The sequence below is a fragment of the Buceros rhinoceros genome, unplaced genomic scaffold, assembly GCF_000710305.1.
Source record: "Buceros rhinoceros silvestris isolate BGI_N320 unplaced genomic scaffold, ASM71030v1 scaffold23247, whole genome shotgun sequence".
Taxonomy (NCBI): domain Eukaryota; kingdom Metazoa; phylum Chordata; class Aves; order Bucerotiformes; family Bucerotidae; genus Buceros; species Buceros rhinoceros.
In genome coordinates this window covers 10,336-18,199 of record NW_010424282.1, presented here as the reverse complement: position 1 = coordinate 18,199, position 7,864 = coordinate 10,336, and positions in this window count along the sequence as shown.

The window sequence follows — 7,864 nt, the reverse complement described above, 5'->3', positions numbered from 1 at the left end:
AGCCTCGGAGCCAGTCAATCTGTATTTCTTCAGAAATCCACAGCAAATCAGTCAGTTCTGCAATAGCACTTTGTTATAAGAGAAAATAACCTTTTCCCTGGCCTTTGTACAGACTGGCTGTAGCCTGTGGTTTTACATAGAGATTTTATACTTATGATTAAACTTTAGTAATCAATATTTATATTGTTAAACAATTGGATGTTTGCTATTCTGAGACTGGTAGAGCTCTTCATGAACTATGTGCGAGCAATCTTGGTATGAAGAAGGGTCATCCTGCGATGGATCATACGTTAAGGAAATCTATCGTAGAACGTGGCATCTGTGTGTGAAGTGGCAGGTCATTACGGTCAGTAAAGCATAGTGCTTCAGAATAATCTCCTATTTTCGGGGGTGCCAAATTCTACTTTAAATACTTCGCAGTTTTGCAGTTGCCTTCACTTACCTGCAAGTGCTCTGTGGGTTTTTTCCCCAGTTTGCCCATTAATATTTTTTCTTTATGGTTTTTCAGTATTGCTGCTTGTGTTTGGGACTTTTACAACAGTTGGAGGAGCAGAACTGTAAAATTACGTTGAAAATTTAATTCAGGACCTACTTTAAAGTCCACTAAAACAGAACTCTTCCAAGAAAAACCTAAACATGCTTTCTGTCTGCTGTCTTACCACCACATTGTAACTGTGACGAAACTCACATCGTTTCTTGCTGACAAAAAGCCTTAAGGTGTATCGTTAAGGTAGCGTGGGTGTTAGAGCCAGCCACGAAAAGCAGAGCAGCTCAGCTCCAAGCTCATTAGCGAATGCTGACTTTGCTTTCTCTCTTGGAAATATTAAGTTGAAAATCTTGGTGTTGTGTTAGATCTTGTGTTCCAATATTTGTGCAGAACAAATGAAATATAATTTTGCATTTAAGGAACTGGACTCATAGCATGCTTGTGCCTATTAAAATCCTCAACAGCCTGCCCTTGAATTGATATAAGTTTTTTCTTGAAGAGTTGTGACCACTGAGTCACAGGCCTTGGCTTTGAGTTTTGCAGTACTGGGATTAAGTTACAGCTTGATGTTTAGGTCAGAAATGTACTCCTACACATTCAGACAGCTTTGGTGTCTGTGCTGATGAAAGCAGCAGCGTGAAAAAAGTACCACCCTCCTTCAGCTTCAGTACTTCAAAGGACTGTCTGAGTGTGCTTGCATTTTATTAATGACTTCTGACACTATTTCCTTTCAAAAGGGCTTAGAATAAAATAGAAAAGCCCGGAAGGTCAGGACAGGAGAAGATTTCAGCTTGTTTCTCGCTTCCCTTTCCTGGGGTGCGTACGAGCAGACTGTGTTGCAGTTGCTGGTTTTGCAGTCAGATGACATCCGTCCGTCTTCCTCCTAGAAGCAAAGATGGTGCAAAATGAAATCGTCATTCCTGCCCTCTCATCTTTCCACCTTTTTGTTCTTGGGCGAGTATGAAATGGTGAGTGATGGCGTGCAGCACGCAGAGCTCTCGAAAGCCTTGAGTTCCCGTGGAAAGGGCAGCAGTCATTCCGCCTTGCTCACTGCCCTCGTGGACCAGTTAGTGTGAACGAGGCTGTAGCGTCACATCTGCACTTCCTTTGCAGGTACTGGAAGGCAGGTAACAAGCAAAGGCTTGCAAAGGGAGCAGGACAAACAGTCGGTCCCTTCAGTGGTGATTTGGTGGAGTAAACTGTACCGTTCCCTTCGGGGTAAGCCTGTGCTGGTTCTAGCGCTGTCATCCCTGGGCTGTTCCTCCTGGAGTGACTCGGCCTGCTGTGTTTCCCCTGCAGGCAGAAGTGGGAGGAGTGTTCTCTCTGAGAGTGATACTGTGCTGTGTAACCTGGACAAACTGACGCAGGACATGGGACAGCATCTGTCTTAAAACTGCTGCCTGCTGCTGCTTTCGACCTATGGCTGCTGCCAAAGGGCTAAGGAGAATTTGTTAATAGTCTGTGGTGAGATGTCGTTTGAAGCAGCTACATTTCTACATAAAAACCAAGCTGTAAGTTCACAGCTGCCTCGGGCCGCTTTACACCCTTCCCTAGGCAGCTGTCTGGCTGGAGTCTGAGTCAGAGGGATCTTGAGTCAGGTGAGGCCATTCCTTGTTGCTGCCAAATGATGCAAGACTCAGGAGGAGACTCCAAAGACGGGGCAACAGCTCCTTCTCCAGTGACGCCGTGCAGCGTGCGGTGGTTTGCTGTCTGGCAGAGAAGAAGCCACATGCGAGCAGGACTCCCTCCCCGCCTGCATCCTTCCTTCCTCCACCCCTGTGGCCTGCAGGGAAAAGTGCCAGGCAGTGTGACAGGCTTGGGAGACACAGGACACAAGCTCCAGCTGAGGAAATGCTTTGATCTCAGTATTTCTGAACACGGGAGTGGCTGATTTAAATTTTTTTTTTAAAGCTACATGAAAGGGACATGGAAGCCTCACATATTCCTAAATTTCAAGATGACAAGCTCGGGGGCAGGGAACTGCTGCGATACTGTGCTGTACTGAGACGCAGGTTTTCCTTGGATCTGAAAGTTTCCATCTGGTGTAGTTCACCACACCTTAAACTGGTTCCACCGATAAGGCACCATCTCTTAACACACCAGCTGGTGCTAAAGGCAGGAGATGGACCTTGGTATGTTGTTCATCTATTGCAGGTGACAAAGGGGAAGGTTTTCCTGTAGGTGATGACTCTCCTCCCAGGTCCTTCAGACACGATGCTTTTGCGCTTGTCTGTCTTGTTCCCCTCGCTCACCTCATCCCTCTGGACTACCAGGTGTCTGGTCCTGGCAGCTTTAGTTTTAGCCTCACAGTGACATTATTCCAAGACCAAGGATGCCAGGGCAGTTTTAGCAAAGCATTTTCCCTGCCCTGATTTTGGAAGCAGCTGAATCACGCAGGCTGACAGTTTAAATGATGGGTGCCTGCCTTCCTCTTCTGGAAAACTCTGTTTAGGGCAATGGAAACGCTTCTGAGCGTGGGGGAAAGGAAAGAGCTATTTAATAACCCTGCGGGGGCTGTGCTTGACAAGGCCCATCTCAACGGGAGGAGTCAGTAAGAAGCCGGTGGAGTTTGCTAATGGGCAGCTGTAACAACAGGCACGATGACCAGACCTGTTCCACATGCCTTACTCACAGGGTTGTGATGACATCAATTTGCTTAAAACACCCAAGTGTGGTGCCAGGGAATTTACAGCTCGTCTAGTTACCATGATGATTCAAAGTTCCTATCTTCAGTTTGTTGGCTTTGCTCTGCTGTTGGTTTCTTGTTTTTTTTTTCCGTCGTTGCCACTGCGGTTCATGCCACTAGCATTTACTTTAACCACTCTTCAAATATGTTTAAAAAAGGAGTGGGGTCTTCACTGTAGTGCCAGTTCATGTATACTGAGAGCAGAATTGGACCACATCTGAGTTTGCCTTTGGTATGTTAGAGAAACAGGATTAATACAGAGGTAGAGCTTTAGCAGATTCAGCCTTGGGATATCAGCTGTGCCACCGTTACCAGAGATGGGGAAGGAGACAAACGCCTCACTGAGAGAGGCAGACTGAGCCTGCGTGCCTCTTCCACCGGACCCCGTGGGATCTAAGGAAAAAGGGCAGGGCAAGCCTTGTGTCCCCCCAGCTCAGCAGAGCTGATGTGGTCTTTGTTGTCCCCGTGTCTCCATTTGGCTGGGCAGACCTTTGGCCTGACACAGCACCACGGCTTTTATGTTGTTGACTCCAGTGGGGTTTTACTGTGTACTTAAGAACATGACCCACAAAGGCAAGGCTAAGTGATCCCCCTTGAGTTCAGTAGGTCTAAACAACCCTCTACCTTTAAAAAAGTAGTGCAAACTCTTTGCCACTCATCGGTTTGGCAGCTCACAGGCAGTATCCATTCTGCCTTCCTGGAACAGCTTTACGGCAGGCTCCCCTCGCCTTACAGCTCCTTGGAACGGGCTGCTGGTCCCCGCTCCTCTTGCCTTGTCTGACCTTTCCCAGCAGTCAGTTGTTAGAGGAAGGCCCAGAAAAGGCAGAACTCAAACCCCTGCTTCCTGCTCTTGTTGCTGCTGTGCTTTTGGGCTGAGCTGTTCCCCTGCCAGAGACCAGGCCTGCTGGTCTTCCTTACTTGCCCTGCGCTGCTGCTTTCCCATAGGGGTGGCGGGGACTGGGCAACCCCTGGTTCCCTGACACCGTGAAGAGAAAGCTAATCCTCCAGCAACAGGAGAGCAGCGACCCGTGTATTGTGCTCTGAGGAAGTTAAACTATGGCAGACTTTGGAGGCCGAACTTGAGAAACTATTCCTGTGACAGTCATTACCTTGTTTAGTGTGTGTTTATCCTTGTCACACGCAGCCTTACAGCACCTCACAGAACATCTTAGTGATCTTAGAGCCCTCCCTCCTACGACCCCCACCAGTGGTTATTACAGCCATGGTGTCCTACCACAGCTGGGGAGCTTCTTTCTACCTTGTTCCCCCGGAGGAGGCTTGAGCTTGATTTTGTGGCAAGGCAGCAAACCATCACAGCAGCTGTACTGGGCCAGACCAAAGATCTGTTCAGCCAAACGTTGTACCCCAGTGGCCACCGAAAGCAGACACAAGAACAGAGTGAGAGCAGGCAAATAAACTACTTACCCCTTCTCCAGCAGTATGGAGCTTATGAACTTCTTTTGCTGGTTCCCTCAAGGGAGTCCCTTTGACGGAAATGCCCATTCTCTTAAATTCATGTCAACTTCTACCATCCGTAATGCGCTTTGGTAAGAACCCCAAAGTTCAATGACATGTTGAGCTACCTGCCACTACCCCTACGAGTGCTAGTGGCCACCTCCCAGCCCAGCCGTGAACCTGGATTATCCCCTTTGCCAAGCTCAGTACTTGTCGCTTACCCATCTGGTATTTCACCCGGTTTTACATGTGGTATTGTCAGCTCCTCGCAGACAGCCCTGGTCCCCTGAATAATTTCATATCATCAGCAAAATTGATCACTGCATGGATCAAGAGGCCCCCTCTCAAAAGACAGCTTCTTCTGTTTGGATAAACACTGTCGGCCTGCAAAAGTGGGGATCCCTCACTGTCAGCCACGGGATTGCCCCGTGGCTTTGGTGTTAAAAACCAGTTCCAAACTTCTTTCAAGGGGGTCAAGAAAGACCAGGAGTCACTTTGTAGCCAAGTCTGACACCCAGTTCCTGAACATTCCTTGAACAGCTACATTTAAGCAACACTATACTGCCACCAGGGTCACTTTGTCTAGCATCACTTTAACGCTCCCTCAGCCGGGTTGTTCCTAAATACAACCATACCATGTGTTCTCGGAACCAGCTTGATTCACCCAGCAGGCTGCTGCTGCTCATGCCTTTGCCAGCCGTGGTCTGGGAAAGCAGCGTGTCAAAAGCTGCAGCAACAGCAGAACAAGCTTTTGTATTCAGTCATCTTTTAATTAAGAAACGGATCACGCAAGGAGGCGCACAGAAGAGTCTGTGACAAATGCTGTGTCACAGCACTTTCTGGTACAAATACCATTTACAGCATCGAGTTATTCGTACAGATCTGTCCCAGGGCTGGGGCTCTGCCTTTTTATCGCCCGCACCGTTCCACACCATGTCTGGTATGTACTGCACCGTAACGCCTCGACTCAGCCGGTCGCAGATGCCACCTGAATCTGTGGATGCGCTCAGGGTTCACGTCAGTCAGAGCACAAGTTTACCTAGTAAGGCCAGTCCCTAAATTCCCCTATTGTAGAAAAGCTCCGTTTCTTCGGTAGAGGACAGGATTTCCGGTTCAAGGTCTGCGCGCTTTATCTGCAATGCGTAGAAAAAGGGAATCACCACCACGGCCCCGTAAGTGGAGTCCTCTTTACTGCACTGAACTTCGCACGAATTGAGATACTGGTTCAGGAGCAAGACTGCACGGGACTTGGGGTTCTTTATTTGGGGGGTTGAGGGATTTTTTGGGGTTTGGGGCTTTTTTTTGCTTCTCTGACATTTTCTACATGTGCATGCATAAGGGGAGAAATATGTTTTATTTAAAATTAGAGGTACTCCTGAGATCTAAACAGAGCGTTAGTGATGTTATGTCCATTCACTGTAGAATCATAGAATCATTAGGTTGGAAAAGACCTTTAAGATCATCGAATCCAACCATACATATATTTGGGTGACTCACCCGGGACAAACTGTGCTGTGGGCGGAGCAACAGGAAGCTCAAAGGGAACCAGCCAGTACATAATTTCTCACAAGTCCCCTCATTTATGTCCAGTTTATCCTTGTTGCCATAAGAGATTAAGAAATCTAAAAAATGAGATTACAGTGCCAGAAAATCCAGGCAAATAGAGTAAACCACTGAAAATTGCAAGAGCTCAGTCTGTGATTTTCTGAGACAACTCAGACAGGGCTGATGAGGGAGAGGAAATACAGGCAGGAAGGAACCCAGGCTCCTCTCTCACTCGGCCTTCTCCAAAGCCCAGGGTTCAGGGGCTCCATGTCAAACCTGCCAGGAAGGTGTATGATGTTCCCAGGGAACAGATCACGCTTCAGTCATTTTGTCATTACAGTTCAGTAAGGCAGCGTGGAGACGTCACACGTGAGTTGGTTTCCCTCTCCAATGAGATCACGCTGACTTTGCATGAAATTAAAAATTCCCATTTACATCCTTCCTGTTTCCAGCAGGATTGAAAACAGTGCCGGAAGAGCCGTGGTTTTAATCTTTAGGGCTCTCCTGCCCTTGCTTGCTCCAGACTGTTGTCAAAGTGATAAATGGGCATTGAAAAGCGTAAACACAAATACCACACACCGCAGCCTACGCTAAGCAAGTCCTGAGAGCTCCTGCCGAGCACACGGGCCTTCACAAGCAGCCTCTCCACTCCCCTTTTTAGAGGCACAGCCACATTCATCCTACTGATTTTTTCTACGTGGCCTTAAGACTGCTGGCCATAGTTACAGAATGGCTAATTAATGCAACTAGAATCCTAAATCAGCTCTTGCGAAAGGACTTACCTCCCCACACTGCGGGAAAAGACTAAGTGAAACCGGCAGCATCCCTGCTAGTACTGACAAAACCACAACTGTTCTCACTGTAGCCAAAACACGTGGAGTTTTTGCAAGTTTTGCCCTGTCCAAGACATCGAAAAAGTCAGTGTGTCAGTCTGGACTTGAAAAAAACTCTGACAGTGAGACAAAGAGCATTAGCTACTATTTTAGTGGTTGAAATTGCACTGAAATAAGTAATGCCCTATGCTCGCCCGAATCCTAAAGAGGTTTCCTTGCTTTATTTCCTACGTTCTCACTCCTAACCTCCTGTTCCTTCTCTTCGTTTTGCATTTAGCTGCAGCATTTTCCAAGCCCAGACTGTCAACACAAGATTAAGAAAATATGCAGCAAGGTCAAAGTGACAAAAGAGAAAGTGCAATAGTGCTTTAAAGTGTCTCGGTTCTCTGACAAAGATTTTCCTTGCATTACGCTCTTTCCTGTCAGGTTTAGTTCCTCTCGGCAGTCCTGCTTCGCCTCGCGCAAAACTTTATTACTCGAAATACATTTAAAGTTTTATTTTACATCTGCATTTATGTTTTCTGGTAACAGGAGTCCCTTAAGCTAAAAAATAGGGGACAGGGGATTGATTTAGGCAATACCCACTTACAGGACACAGATGGCCCCCTCCTGCATTATGTCCATGACACAGGTGACCCCAGCCAGGAGCTCGGGGCAGGCTGAGATTTCTCTCCCAAGGCATACAGTGAATTCCTCTTACGAACCAGGGTTTCCAAATGTTGCAAAAGCCAGAATATGTTTTACCACAGATGGAAAACTACTTGGAAGTTGAGATCCACTTTTAGTTCAAATTCAAGTGTCATTTTACCTCTTCAGAAATAACAAACCTAAGGGCTGTTAACAACCTTGACACCAGAC